Raw genomic sequence first — 17,013 nt, 5'->3', positions numbered from 1 at the left:
GCAGGGGACATTTTCAGTTTTTATGGCCAAAATGTGCTTTTCAGGGGCTGAAAAGCATGTTTTGGCCGAGTATGATAATTTTCATTAAAACTTGATTTCTATCCATTTGAATGATGCCAAATGAATAACTTACTTGAATTGGACCATTTTACACTATGTCCATTGTAGATTTGTGTCTCTGACAGTTCGTTTGGTTGCAGGGGACATATTCAGTTTTTATGGCCAAAATGTGCTTTTCAGGGGCTGAAAAGCATGTTTTGGCCGAGTTTGATAATTTTCATTAAAACTTAATTTCTATCACTTCGAATGATGCCAAATGAATAATTTACTTGAATTGGACCATTTTACACTATGTCCATTGTAGATTTGTATCTCTGACAGTTCGTTTGGTTGCAGGGGACATATTCAGTTTTTATGGCCAAAATGTGCTTTTCAGGGGCTGAAAAGCATGTTTTGGCCGAGTATGATAATTTTCATTAAAACTTGATTTCTATCCATTTGAATGATGCCAAATGAATAACTTACTTGAATTGGACCATTTTACACTATGTCCATTGTAGATTTGTGTCTCTGACAGTTCGTTTGGTTGCAGGGGACATATTCAGTTTTTATGGGCAAAATGTGCTTTTCAGGGGCTGAAAAGCATGTTTTGGCCGAGTTTGATAATTTTCATTAAAACTTGATTTCTATCACTTCGATTGATGCCAAATGAATAACTTACTTGAATTGGACCATTTTACACTATGTCCATTGTAGATTTGTGTCTCCGACAGTTCGTTTGGTTGTAGGGGACATTTTCAGTTTTTATGGCCAAAATGTGCTTTTCAGAGGCTGAAAAGCATGTTTTGGCAGAGTATGATAATTTTCATTAAAACTTAATTTCTATCACTTCGAATGATGCCAAATGAATAACTTACTTGAATTGGACCATTTTACACTATGTCAATTGTAGAATTGTGTCTCTGACAGTTCGTTTGGTTGCAGGGGACATATTAAGTTTTTATGGCCAAAATGTGCTTTTCAGGGGCTGAAAAGCATGTTTTGGCCGAGTATGATAATTTTCATTAAAACTTGATTTCTATCACTTCGAATGATGCCAAATGAATAACTTACTTGAATTGGACCATTTTACACTATGTCCATTGTAGATTTGTGTCTCCGACAGTTTGTTTGGTTGCAGGGGACATTTTCAGTTTTTATGGCCAAAATGTGCTTTTCAGGGGCTGAAAAGCATGTTTTGGCCGAGTATGATAATTTTCATTAAAACTTGATTTCTATCCATTTGAATGATGCCAAATGAATAACTTACTTGAATTGGACCATTTTACACTATGTCCATTGTAGATTTGTGTTTCTGACAGTTCGTTTGGTTGCAGGGGACATATTCAGTTTTTATGGCCAAAATGTGCTTTTCAGGGGCTGAAAAGCATGTTTTGGCCGAGTTTGATAATTTTCATTAAAACTTAATTTCTATCACTTCGAATGATGCCAAATGAATAATTTACTTGAATTGGACCATTTTACACTATGTCCATTGTAGATTTGTATCTCTGACAGTTCGTTTGGTTGCAGGGGACATATTCAGTTTTTATGGCCAAAATGTGCTTTTCAGGGGCTGAAAAGCATGTTTTGGCCGAGTATGATAATTTTCATTAAAACTTGATTTCTATCCATTTGAATGATGCCAAATGAATAACTTACTTGAATTGGACCATTTTACACTATGTCCATTGTAGATTTGTGTCTCTGACAGTTCGTTTGGTTGCAGGGGACATATTCAGTTTTTATGGGCAAAATGTGCTTTTCAGGGGCTGAAAAGCATGTTTTGGCCGAGTTTGATAATTTTCATTAAAACTTGATTTCTATAACTTCGATTGATGCCAAATGAATAACTTACTTGAATTGGACCATTTTACACTATGTCCATTGTAGATTTGTGTCTCCGACAGTTCGTTTGGTTGTAGGGGACATTTTCAGTTTTTATGGCCAAAATGTGCTTTTCAGGGGCTGAAAAGCATGTTTTGGCCGAGTTTGATAATTTTCATTAAAACTTAATTTCTATAACTTCGAATGATGCCAAATGAATAACTTACTTGAATTGGACCATTTTACACTATGTCCATTGTAGATTTGTGTCTCCGACAGTTCGTTTGGTTGCAGGGGACATATTCAGTTTTTATGGCCAAAATGTGCTTTTCAAGGGCTGAAAAGCATGTTTTGGCCGAGTATGATAATTTTCATTAAAACTTGATTTCTATCCATTTGAATGTTTCCAAATGAATAACTTACTTGAATTGGACCATTTTACACTATGTCCATTGTAGATTTGTGTCTCTGACAGTTCGTTTGGTTGCAGGGGACATATTCAGTTTTTATGGCCAAAATGTGCTTTTCAGGGGCTGAAAAGCATGTTTTGGCCGAGTTTGATAATTTTCATTAAAACTTGATTTATATCACTTCGATTGATGCCAAATGAATAACTTACTTGAATTTGACCATTTTACACTATGTCCATTGTAGATTTGTGTCTCCGACAGTTCGTTTGGTTGCAGGGGACATATTCAGTTTTTATGGCCAAAATGTGCTTTTCAGGGGCTGAAAAGCATGTTTTGGCCGAATATGATAATTTTCATTAAAACTTGATTTCTATCCATTTGAATGATGCCAAATGAATAACTTACTTGAATTGGACCATTTTACACTATGTCCATTGTAGATTTGTGTCTCCGACAGTTCGTTTGGTTGCAGGGGACATTTTCAGTTTTTATGGCCAAAATGTGCTTTTCAGAGGCTGAAAAGCATGTTTTGGCAGAGTATGATAATTTTCATTAAAACTTAATTTCTATCACTTCGAATGATGCCAAATGAATAACTTACTTGAATTGGACAATTTTACACTATGTCCATTGTAGATTTGTGTCTCTGACAGTTCGTTTGGTTGCAGGGGACATATTAAGTTTTTATGGCCAAAATGTGCTTTTCAGGGGCTGAAAAGCATGTTTTGGCCGAGTATGATAATTTTCATTAAAACTTGATTTCTATCACTTCGAATGATGCCAAATGAATAACTTACTTGAATTGGACCATTTTACACTATGTCCATTGTAGATTTGTGTCTCTGACAGTTCGTTTGGTTGCAGGGGACATTTTCAGTTTTTATGGCCAAAATGTGCTTTTCAGGGGCTGAAAAGCATGTTTTGGCCGAGTATGATAATTTTCATTAAAACTTGATTTCTATCCATTTGAATGATGCCAAATGAATAACTTACTTGAATTGGACCATTTTACACTATGTCCATTGTAGATTTGTGTCTCTGACAGTTCGTTTGGTTGCAGGGGACATATTCAGTTTTTATGGCCAAAATGTGCTTTTCAGGGGCTGAAAAGCATGTTTTGGCCGAGTTTAATAATTTTCATTAAAACTTAATTTCTATCACTTCGAATGATGCCAAATGAATAATTTACTTGAATTGGACCATTTTACACTATGTCCATTGTAGATTTGTATCTCTGACAGTTCGTTTGGTTGCAGGGGACATATTCAGTTTTTATGGCCAAAATGTGCTTTTCAGGGGCTGAAAAGCATGTTTTGGCCGAGTATGATAATTTTCATTAAAACTTGATTTCTATCCATTTGAATGATGCCAAATGAATAACTTACTTGAATTGGACCATTTTACACTATGTCCATTGTAGATTTGTGTCTCTGACAGTTCGTTTGGTTGCAGGGGACATATTCAGTTTTTATGGGCAAAATGTGCTTTTCAGGGGCTGAAAAGCATGTTTTGGCCGAGTTTGATAATTTTCATTAAAACTTGATTTCTATCACTTCGATTGATGCCAAATGAATAACTTACTTGAATTGGACCATTTTACACTATGTCCATTGTAGATTTGTGTCTCCGACAGTTCGTTTGGTTGTAGGGGACATTTTCAGTTTTTATGGCCAAAATGTGCTTTTCAGAGGCTGAAAAGCATGTTTTGGCAGAGTATGATAATTTTCATTAAAACTTAATTTCTATCACTTCGAATGATGCCAAATGAATAACTTACTTGAATTGGACCATTTTACACTATGTCCATTGTAGAATTGTGTCTCTGACAGTTCGTTTGGTTGCAGGGGACATATTAAGTTTTTATGGCCAAAATGTGCTTTTCAGGGGCTGAAAAGCATGTTTTGGCCGAGTATGATAATTTTCATTAAAACTTGATTTCTATCACTTCGAATGATGCCAAATGAATAACTTACTTGAATTGGACCATTTTACACTATGTCCATTGTAGATTTGTGTCTCCGACAGTTTGTTTGGTTGCAGGGGACATTTTCAGTTTTTATGGCCAAAATGTGCTTTTCAGGGGCTGAAAAGCATGTTTTGGCCGAGTATGACAATTTTCATTAAAACTTGATTTCTATCCATTTGAATGATGCCAAATGAATAACTTACTTGAATTGGACCATTTTACACTATGTCCATTGTAGATTTGTGTCTCTGACAGTTCGTTTGGTTGCAGGGGACATATTCAGTTTTTATGGCCAAAATGTGCTTTTCAGGGGCTGAAAAGCATGTTTTGGCCGAGTTTGATAATTTTCATTAAAACTTAATTTCTATCACTTCGAATGATGCCAAATGAATAATTTACTTGAATTGGACCATTTTACACTATGTCCATTGTAGATTTGTATCTCTGACAGTTCGTTTGGTTGCAGGGGACATATTCAGTTTTTATGGCCAAAATGTGCTTTTCAGGGGCTGAAAAGCATGTTTTGGCCGAGTATGATAATTTTCATTAAAACTTGATTTCTATCCATTTGAATGATGCCAAATGAATAACTTACTTGAATTGGACCATTTTACACTATGTCCATTGTAGATTTGTGTCTCTGACAGTTCGTTTGGTTGCAGGGGACATATTCAGTTTTTATGGGCAAAATGTGCTTTTCAGGGGCTGAAAAGCATGTTTTGGCCGAGTTTGATAATTTTCATTAAAACTTGATTTCTATCACTTCGATTGATGCCAAATGAATAACTTACTTGAATTGGACCATTTTACACTATGTCCATTGTAGATTTGTGTCTCCGACAGTTCGTTTGGTTGTAGGGGACATTTTCAGTTTTTATGGCCAAAATGTGCTTTTCAGAGGCTGAAAAGCATGTTTTGGCAGAGTATGATAATTTTCATTAAAACTTAATTTCTATCACTTCGAATGATGCCAAATGAATAACTTACTTGAATTGGACCATTTTACACTATGTCCATTGTAGATTTGTGTCTCTGACAGTTCGTTTGGTTGCAGGGGACATATTAAGTTTTTATGGCCAAAATGTGCTTTTCAGGGGCTGAAAAGCATGTTTTGGCCGAGTATGATAATTTTCATTAAAACTTGATTTCTATCACTTCGAATGATGCCAAATGAATAACTTACTTGAATTGGACCATTTTACACTATGTCCATTGTAGATTTGTGTCTCCGACAGTTTGTTTGGTTGCAGGGGACATTTTCAGTTTTTATGGCCAAAATGTGCTTTTCAGGGGCTGAAAAGCATGTTTTGGCCGAGTATGATAATTTTCATTAAAACTTGATTTCTATCACTTCGAATGATGCCAAATGAATAACTTACTTGAATTGGACAATTTTACACTATGTCCATTGTAGATTTGTGTCTCCGACAGTTTGTTTGGTTGCAGGGGACATTTTCAGTTTTTATGGCCAAAATGTGCTTTTCAGGGGCTGAAAAGCATGTTTTGGCCGAGTATGATAATTTTCATTAAAACTTGATTTCTATCACTTCGAATGATGCCAAATGAATAACTTACTTGAATTGGACCATTTTACACTATGTCCATTGTAGATTTGTGTCTCTGACAGTTCGTTTGGTTGCAGGGGACATATTCAGTTTTTATGGCCAAAATGTGCTTTTCAGGGGTTGAAAAGCATGTTTTGGCCGAATATGATAATTTTCATTAAAACTTGATTTCTATCCATTTGAATGATGCCAAATGAATAATTTACTTGAATTGGACCATTTTACACTATGTCCATTGTAGATTTGTGTCTCCGACAGTTCGTTTGGTTGCAGGGGACATATTCAGTTTTTATGGCCAAAATGTGCTTTTCAGGGGCTGAAAAGCATGTTTTGGCCGAGTATGATAATTTTCATTAAAACTTGATTTCTATCACTTCGAATGATGCCAAATGAATAACTTACTTGAATTGGACAATTTTACACTATGTCCATTGTAGATTTGTGTCTCCGACAGTTTGTTTGGTTGCAGGGGACATTTTCAGTTTTTATGGCCAAAATGTGCTTTTCAGGGGCTGAAAAGCATGTTTTGGCCGAGTATGATAATTTTCATTAAAACTTGATTTCTATCACTTCGAATGATGCCAAATGAATAACTTACTTGAATTGGACCATTTTACACTATGTCCATTGTAGATTTGTGTCTCTGACAGTTCGTTTGGTTGCAGGGGACATATTCAGTTTTTATGGCCAAAATGTGCTTTTCAGGGGTTGAAAAGCATGTTTTGGCCGAATATGATAATTTTCATTAAAACTTGATTTCTATCCATTTGAATGATGCCAAATGAATAATTTACTTGAATTGGACCATTTTACACTATGTCCATTGTAGATTTGTGTCTCCGACAGTTCGTTTGGTTGCAGGGGACATATTCAGTTTTTATGGCCAAAATGTGCTTTTCAGGGGCTGAAAAGCATGTTTTGGCCGAGTTTGATAATTTTCATTAAAACTTGATTTATATCACTTCGATTGATGCCAAATGAATAACTTACTTGAATTGGACCATTTTACACTATGTCCATTGTAGATTTGTGTCTCTGACAGTTCGTTTGGTTGCAGGGGACATATTAAGTTTTTATGGCCAAAATGTGCTTTTCAGGGGCTGAAAAGCATGTTTTGGCCGAGTATGATAATTTTCATTAAAACTTGATTTCTATCACTTCGAATGATGCCAAATGAATAACTTACTTGAATTGGACCATTTTACACTATGTCCATTGTAGATTTGTGTCTCTGACAGTTCGTTTGGTTGCAGGGGACATATTCAGTTTTTATGGCCAAAATGTGCTTTTCAGGGGCTGAAAAGCATGTTTTGGCCGAATATGATAATTTTCATTACAACTTGATTTCTATCACTTTGAATGATGCCAAATGAATAACTTACTTGAATTGGACCATTTTACACTATGTCCATTGTAGATTTGTGTCTCCGACATTGTTTGGTTGCAGGGGACATTTTCAGTTTTTATGGCCAAAATGTGCTTTTCAGGGGCTGAAAAGCATGTTTTGGCCGAGTATGATAATTTTCATTAAAACTTGATTTCTATCACTTCGAATGATGCCAAATGAATAACTTACTTGAATTGGACAATTTTACACTATGTCCATTGTAGATTTGTGTCTCCGACAGTTTGTTTGGTTGCAGGGGACATTTTCAGTTTTTATGGCCAAAATGTGCTTTTCAGGGGCTGAAAAGCATGTTTTGGCCGAGTATGATAATTTTCATTAAAACTTGATTTCTATCACTTCGAATGATGCCAAATGAATAACTTACTTGAATTGGACCATTTTACACTATGTCCATTGTAGATTTGTGTCTCTGACAGTTCGTTTGGTTGCAGGGGACATATTCAGTTTTTATGGCCAAAATGTGCTTTTCAGGGGTTGAAAAGCATGTTTTGGCCGAATATGATAATTTTCATTAAAACTTGATTTCTATCCATTTGAATGATGCCAAATGAATAATTTACTTGAATTGGACCATTTTACACTATGTCCATTGTAGATTTGTGTCTCCGACAGTTCGTTTGGTTGCAGGGGACATATTCAGTTTTTATGGCCAAAATGTGCTTTTCAGGGGCTGAAAAGCATGTTTTGGCCGAGTTTGATAATTTTCATTAAAACTTGATTTCTATCACTTCGATTGATGCCAAATGAATAACTTACTTGAATTGGACCATTTTACACTATGTCCATTGTAGATTTGTGTCTCCGACAGTTCGTTTGGTTGCAGGGGACATTTTCAGTTTTTATGGCCAAAATGTGCTTTTCAGAGGCTGAAAAGCATGTTTTGGCAGAGTATGATAATTTTCATTAAAACTTAATTTCTATCACTTCGAATGATGCCAAATGAATAACTTACTTGAATTGGACCATTTTACACTATGTCCATTGTAGATTTGTGTCTCTGACAGTTCGTTTGGTTGCAGGGGACATATTAAGTTTTTATGGCCAAAATGTGCTTTTCAGGGGCTGAAAAGCATGTTTTGGCCGAGTATGATAATTTTCATTAAAACTTGATTTCTATCACTTCGAATGATGCCAAATGAATAACTTACTTGAATTGGACCATTTTACACTATGTCCATTGTAGATTTGTGTCTCTGACAGTTCGTTTGGTTGCAGGGGACATATTCAGTTTTTATGGCCAAAATGTGCTTTTCAGGGGCTGAAAAGCATGTTTTGGCCGAATATGATAATTTTCATTACAACTTGATTTCTATCACTTTGAATGATGCCAAATGAATAACTTACTTGAATTGGACCATTTTACACTATGTCCATTGTAGATTTGTGTCTCCGACATTGTTTGGTTGCAGGGGACATTTTCAGTTTTTATGGCCAAAATGTGCTTTTCAGGGGCTGAAAAGCATGTTTTGGCCGAGTATGATAATTTTAATTAAAACTTGATTTCTATCCATTTGAATGATGCCAAATGAATAACTTACTTGAATTGGACCATTTTACACTATGTCCATTGTAGATTTGTGTCTCTGACAGTTCGTTTGGTTGCAGGGGACATATTCAGTTTTTATGTCCAAAATGTGCTTTTCAGGGGCTGAAAAGCATGTTTTGGCCGAGTATGATAATTTTCATTAAAACTTGATTTCTATCACTTCGAATGATGCCAAATGAATAACTTACTTGAATTGGACCATTTTACACTATGTCCATTGTAGATTTGTGTCTCTGACAGTTCGTTTGGTTGCAGGGGACATATTCAGTTTTTATGGCCAAAATGTGCTTTTCAGGGGCTGAAAAGCATCTTTTGGCCGAGTATGATAATTTTCATTAAAACTTGATTTCTATCCATTTGAATGATGCCAAATGAATAACTTACTTGAATTGGACCATTTTACACTATGTCCATTGTAGATTTGTGTCTCTGACAGTTCGTTTGGTTGCAGGGGACATATTCAGTTTTTATGGCCAAAATGTGCTTTTCAGGGGCTGAAAAGCATGTTTTGGCCGAGTTTGATAATTTTCATTAAAACTTAATTTCTATCACTTCGAATGATGCCAAATGAATAATTTACTTGAATTGGACCATTTTACACTATGTCCATTGTAGATTTGTATCTCTGACAGTTCGTTTGGTTGCAGGGGACATATTCAGTTTTTATGGCCAAAATGTGCTTTTCAGGGGCTGAAAAGCATGTTTTGGCCGAGTATGATAATTTTCATTAAAACTTGATTTCTATCCATTTGAATGATGCCAAATGAATAACTTACTTGAATTGGACCATTTTACACTATGTCCATTGTAGATTTGTGTCTCTGACAGTTCGTTTGGTTGCAGGGGACATATTCAGTTTTTATGGCCAAAATGTGCTTTTCAGGGGCTGAAAAGCATCTTTTGGCCGAGTATGATAATTTTCATTAAAACTTGATTTCTATCCATTTGAATGATGCCAAATGAATAACTTACTTGAATTGGACCATTTTACACTATGTCCATTGTAGATTTGTGTCTCTGACAGTTCGTTTGGTTGCAGGGGACATATTCAGTTTTAAATGGGCAAAATGTGCTTTTCAGGGGCTGAAAAGCATGTTTTGGCCGAGTTTGATAAGTTTCATTAAAACTTGATTTCTATCACTTCGATTGATGCCAAATGAATAACTTACTTGAATTGGACCATTTTACACTATGTCCATTGTAGATTTGTGTCTCCGACAGTTCGTTTGGTTGTAGGGGACATTTTCAGTTTTTATGGCCAAAATGTGCTTTTCAGAGGCTGAAAAGCATGTTTTGGCAGAGTATGATAATTTTCATTAAAACTTAATTTCTATCACTTCGAATGATGCCAAATGAATAACTTACTTGAATTGGACCATTTTACACTATGTCCATTGTAGATTTGTGTCTCTGACAGTTCGTTTGGTTGCAGGGGACATATTCAGTTTTTATGGCCAAAATGTGCTTTTCAGGGGCTGAAAAGCATGTTTTGGCCGAGTTTGATAATTTTCATTAAAACTTGATTTCTATCACTTCGATTGATGCCAAATGAATAACTTACTTGAATTGGACCATTTTACACTATGTCCATTGTAGATTTGTGTCTCCGACAGTTCGTTTGGTTGCAGGGGACATTTTCAGTTTTTATGGCCAAAATGTGCTTTTCAGAGGCTGAAAAGCATGTTTTGGCAGAGTATGATAATTTTCATTAAAACTTAATTTCTATCACTTCGAATGATGCCAAATGAATAACTTACTTGAATTGGACCATTTTACACTATGTCCATTGTAGATTTGTGTCTCTGACAGTTCGTTTGGTTGCAGGGGACATATTAAGTTTTTATGGCCAAAATGTGCTTTTCAGGGGCTGAAAAGCATGTTTTGGCCGAGTATGATAATTTTCATTAAAACTTGATTTCTATCACTTCGAATGATGCCAAATGAATAACTTACTTGAATTGGACCATTTTACACTATGTCCATTGTAGATTTGTGTCTCTGACAGTTCGTTTGGTTGCAGGGGACATATTCAGTTTTTATGGCCAAAATGTGCTTTTCAGGGGCTGAAAAGCATGTTTTGGCCGAATATGATAATTTTCATTACAACTTGATTTCTATCACTTTGAATGATGCCAAATGAATAACTTACTTGAATTGGACCATTTTACACTATGTCCATTGTAGATTTGTGTCTCCGACATTGTTTGGTTGCAGGGGACATTTTCAGTTTTTATGGCCAAAATGTGCTTTTCAGGGGCTGAAAAGCATGTTTTGGCCGAGTATGATAATTTTAATTAAAACTTGATTTCTATCCATTTGAATGATGCCAAATGAATAACTTACTTGAATTGGACCATTTTACACTATGTCCATTGTAGATTTGTGTCTCTGACAGTTCGTTTGGTTGCAGGGGACATATTCAGTTTTTATGTCCAAAATGTGCTTTTCAGGGGCTGAAAAGCATGTTTTGGCCGAGTATGATAATTTTCATTAAAACTTGATTTCTATCACTTCGAATGATGCCAAATGAATAACTTACTTGAATTGGACCATTTTACACTATGTCCATTGTAGATTTGTGTCTCTGACAGTTCGTTTGGTTGCAGGGGACATATTCAGTTTTTATGGCCAAAATGTGCTTTTCAGGGGCTGAAAAGCATCTTTTGGCCGAGTATGATAATTTTCATTAAAACTTGATTTCTATCCATTTGAATGATGCCAAATGAATAACTTACTTGAATTGGACCATTTTACACTATGTCCATTGTAGATTTGTGTCTCTGACAGTTCGTTTGGTTGCAGGGGACATATTCAGTTTTTATGGCCAAAATGTGCTTTTCAGGGGCTGAAAAGCATGTTTTGGCCGAGTTTGATAATTTTCATTAAAACTTAATTTCTATCACTTCGAATGATGCCAAATGAATAATTTACTTGAATTGGACCATTTTACACTATGTCCATTGTAGATTTGTATCTCTGACAGTTCGTTTGGTTGCAGGGGACATATTCAGTTTTTATGGCCAAAATGTGCTTTTCAGGGGCTGAAAAGCATGTTTTGGCCGAGTATGATAATTTTCATTAAAACTTGATTTCTATCCATTTGAATGATGCCAAATGAATAACTTACTTGAATTGGACCATTTTACACTATGTCCATTGTAGATTTGTGTCTCTGACAGTTCGTTTGGTTGCAGGGGACATATTCAGTTTTAAATGGGCAAAATGTGCTTTTCAGGGGCTGAAAAGCATGTTTTGGCCGAGTTTGATAATTTTCATTAAAACTTGATTTCTATCACTTCGATTGATGCCAAATGAATAACTTACTTGAATTGGACCATTTTACACTATGTCCATTGTAGATTTGTGTCTCCGACAGTTCGTTTGGTTGTAGGGGACATTTTCAGTTTTTATGGCCAAAATGTGCTTTTCAGAGGCTGAAAAGCATGTTTTGGCAGAGTATGATAATTTTCATTAAAACTTAATTTCTATCACTTCGAATGATGCCAAATGAATAACTTACTTGAATTGGACCATTTTACACTATGTCCATTGTAGATTTGTGTCTCTGACAGTTCGTTTGGTTGCAGGGGACATATTAAGTTTTTATGGCCAAAATGTGCTTTTCAGGGGCTGAAAAGCATGTTTTGGCCGAGTATGATAATTTTCATTAAAACTTGATTTCTATCACTTCGAATGATGCCAAATGAATAACTTACTTGAATTGGACCATTTTACACTATGTCCATTGTAGATTTGTGTCTCTGACAGTTCGTTTGGTTGCAGGGGACATATTCAGTTTTTATGGCCAAAATGTGCTTTTCAGGGGCTGAAAAGCATGTTTTGGCCGAATATGATAATTTTCATTACAACTTGATTTCTATCACTTTGAATGATGCCAAATGAATAACTTACTTGAATTGGACCATTTTACACTATGTCCATTGTAGATTTGTGTCTCCGACATTGTTTGGTTGCAGGGGACATTTTCAGTTTTTATGGCCAAAATGTGCTTTTCAGGGGCTGAAAAGCATGTTTTGGCCGAGTATGATAATTTTAATTAAAACTTGATTTCTATCCATTTGAATGATGCCAAATGAATAACTTACTTGAATTGGACCATTTTACACTATGTCCATTGTAGATTTGTGTCTCTGACAGTTCGTTTGGTTGCAGGGGACATATTCAGTTTTTATGTCCAAAATGTGCTTTTCAGGGGCTGAAAAGCATGTTTTGGCCGAGTTTGATAATTTTCATTAAAACTTAATTTCTATCACTTCGAATGATGCCAAATGAATAATTTACTTGAATTGGACCATTTTACACTATGTCCATTGTAGATTTGTATCTCTGACAGTTCGTTTGGTTGCAGGGGACATATTCAGTTTTTATGACCAAAATGTGCTTTTCAGGGGCTGAAAAGCATGTTTTGGCCGAGTATGATAATTTTCATTAAATCTTGATTTCTATCACTTCGATTGATGCCAAATGAATAACTTACTTGAATTGGACCATTTTACACTATGTCCATTGTAGATTTGTGTCTCCGACAGTTCGTTTGGTTGCAGGGGACATATTCAGTTTTTATGGCCAAAATGTGCTTTTCAGGGGCTGAAAAGCATGTTTTGGCCGAGTATGATAAATTTCATTAAAACTTGATTTCTATCCATTTGAATGATGCCAAATGAATAACTTACTTGAATTGGACCATTTTACACTATGTCCATTGTAGATTTGTGTCTCTGACAGTTCGTTTGGTTGCAGTGGACATATTCAGTTTTTATGGCCAAAATGTGCTTTTCAGGGGCTGAAAAGCATGTTTTGGCCGAGTTTGATAATTTTCATTAAAACTTGATTTATATCACTTCGATTGATGCCAAATGAATAACTTACTTGAATTGGACCATTTTACACTATGTCCATTGTAGATTTGTGTCTCCGACAGTTCGTTTGGTTGCAGGGGACATATTCAGTTTTTATGGCCAAAATGTGCTTTTCAGGGGCTGAAAAGCATGTTTTGGCCGAATATGATAATTTTCATTAAAACTTAATTTCTATCACTTCGAATGATGCCAAATGAATAACTTACTTGAATTGGACAATTTTACACTATGTCCATTGTAGATTTGTGTCTCTGACAGTTCGTTTGGTTGCAGGGGACATATTAAGTTTTTATGGCCAAAATGTGCTTTTCAGGGGCTGAAAAGCATGTTTTGGCCGAGTATGATAATTTTCATTAAAACTTGATTTCTATCACTTCGAATGATGCCAAATGAATAACTTACTTGAATGGGACCATTTTACACTATGTCCATTGTAGATTTGTGTCTCTGACAGTTCGTTTGGTTGCAGGGGACATTTTCAGTTTTTATGGCCAAAATGTGCTTTTCAGGGGCTGAAAAGCATGTTTTGGCCGAGTATGATAATTTTCATTAAAACTTGATTTCTATCCATTTGAATGATGCCAAATGAATAACTTACTTGAATTGGACCATTTTACACTATGTCCATTGTAGATTTGTGTCTCTGACAGTTCGTTTGGTTGCAGGGGACATATTCAGTTTTTATGGCCAAAATGTGCTTTTCAGGGGCTCAAAAGCATGTTTTGGCCGAATATGATAATTTTCATTAAAACTTGATTTCTATCACTTCGAATGATGCCAAATGAATAACTTACTTGAATTGGACCATTTTACACTATGTCCATTGTAGATTTGTGTCTCTGACAGTTCGTTTGGTTGCAGGGGACATATTCAGTTTTTATGGCCAAAATGTGCTTTTCAGGGGCTGAAAAGCATGTTTTGGCCGAGTTTGATAATTTTCATTAAAACTTGATTTCTATCACTTCGATTGATGCCAAATGAATCACTTACTTGAATTGGACCATTTTTACACTATTTCCATTGTAGATTTGTGTCTCCGACAGTTCGTTTGGTTGCAGGGGACATTTTCAGTTTTTATGGCCAAAATGTGCTTTTCAGAGGCTGAAAAGCATGTTTTGGCAGAGTATGATAATTTTCATTAAAACTTAATTTCTATCACTTCGAATGATGCCAAATGAATAACTTACTTGAATTGGACCATTTTACACTATGTCCATTGTAGATTTGTGTCTCTGACAGTTCGTTTGGTTGCAGGGGACATATTAAGTTTTTATGGCCAAAATGTGCTTTTCAGGGGCTGAAAAGCATGTTTTGGCCGAGTTTGATAATTTTCATTAAAACTTAATTTCTATCACTTCGAATGATGCCAAATGAATAATTTACTTGAATTGGACCATTTTACACTATGTCCATTGTAGATTTGTATCTCTGACAGTTCGTTTGGTTGCAGGGGACATATTCAGTTTTTATGGCCAAAATGTGCTTTTCAGGGGCTGAAAAGCATGTTTTGGCCGAGTATGATAATTTTCATTAAAACTTGATTTCTATCCATTTGAATGATGCCAAATGAATAACTTACTTGAATTGGACCATTTTACACTATGTCCATTGTAGATTTGTGTCTCTGACAGTTCGTTTGGTTGCAGGGGACATATTCAGTTTTTATGGCCAAAATGTGCTTTTCAGGGGCTGAAAAGCATGTTTTGGCCGAGTTTGATAATTTTCATTAAAACTTGATTTCTATCACTTCGATTGATGCCAAATGAATAACTTACTTGAATTGGACCATTTTACACTATGTCCATTGTAGATTTGTGTCTCCGACAGTTCGTTTGGTTGCAGGGGACATATTAAGTTTTTATGGCCAAAATGTGCTTTTCAGGGGCTGAAAAGCATGTTTTGGCCGAGTATGATAATTTTCATTAAAACTTAATTTCTATCACTTCGAATGATGCCAAATGAATAACTTACTTGAATTGGACCATTTTACACTATGTCCATTGTAGATTTGTGTCTCTGACAGTTCGTTTGGTTGCAGGGGACATATTAAGTTTTTATGGCCAAAATGTGCTTTTCAGGGGCTGAAAAGCATGTTTTGGCCGAGTATGATAATTTTCATTAAAACTTGATTTCTATCACTTCGAATGATGCCAAATGAATAACTTACTTGAATTGGACCATTTTACACTATGTCCATTGTAGATTTGTGTCTCTGACAGTTCGTTTGGTTGCAGGGGACATTTTCAGTTTTTATGGCCAAAATGTGCTTTTCAGGGGCTGAAAAGCATGTTTTGGCCGAGTATGATAATTTTCATTAAAACTTGATTTCTATCCATTTGAATGATGCCAAATGAATAACTTACTTGAATTGGACCATTTTACACTATGTCCATTGTAGATTTGTGTCTCTGACAGTTCGTTTGGTTGCAGGGGACATATTCAGTTTTTATGGCCAAAATGTGCTTTTCAGGGGCTGAAAAGCATGTTTTGGCCGAGTTTGATAATTTTCATTAAAACTTGATTTCTATCACTTCGATTGATGCCAAATGAATAACTTACTTGAATTGGACCATTTTACACTATGTCCATTGTAGATTTGTGTCTCCGACAGTTCGTTTGGTTGCAGGGGACATATTAAGTTTTTATGGCCAAAATGTGCTTTTCAGGGGCTGAAAAGCATGTTTTGGCCGAGTATGATAATTTTCATTAAAACTTGATTTCTATCCATTTGAATGATGCCAAATGAATAACTTACTTGAATTGGACCATTTTACACTATGTCCATTGTAGATTTGTGTCTCCGACAGTTCGTTTGGTTGCAGGGGACATATTCAGTTTTTATGGCCAAAATGTGCTTTTCAGGGGCTGAAAAGCATGTTTTGGCCGAGTATGATAAATTTCATTAAAACTTGATTTCTATCCATTTGAATGATGCCAAATGAATAACTTACTTGAATTGGACCATTTTACACTATGTCCATTGTAGATTTGTGTCTCTGACAGTTCGTTTGGTTGCAGTGGACATATTCAGTTTTTATGGCCAAAATGTGCTTTTCAGGGGCTGAAAAGCATGTTTTGGCCGAGTTTGATAATTTTCATTAAAACTTGATTTATATCACTTCGATTGATGCCAAATGAATAACTTACTTGAATTGGACCATTTTACACTATGTCCATTGTAGATTTGTGTCTCCGACAGTTCGTTTGGTTGCAGGGGACATATTCAGTTTTTATGGCCAAAATGTGCTTTTCAGGGGCTGAAAAGCATGTTTTGGCCGAATATGATAATTTTCATTAAAACTTAATTTCTATCACTTCGAATGATGCCAAATGAATAACTTACTTGAATTGGACAATTTTACACTATGTCCA

Source organism: Stigmatopora argus, chromosome 7 (assembly GCF_051989625.1).
Source record: "Stigmatopora argus isolate UIUO_Sarg chromosome 7, RoL_Sarg_1.0, whole genome shotgun sequence".
Taxonomy (NCBI): Eukaryota; Metazoa; Chordata; class Actinopteri; order Syngnathiformes; family Syngnathidae; genus Stigmatopora; species Stigmatopora argus.
This window is presented reverse-complemented; position numbering follows the sequence as displayed.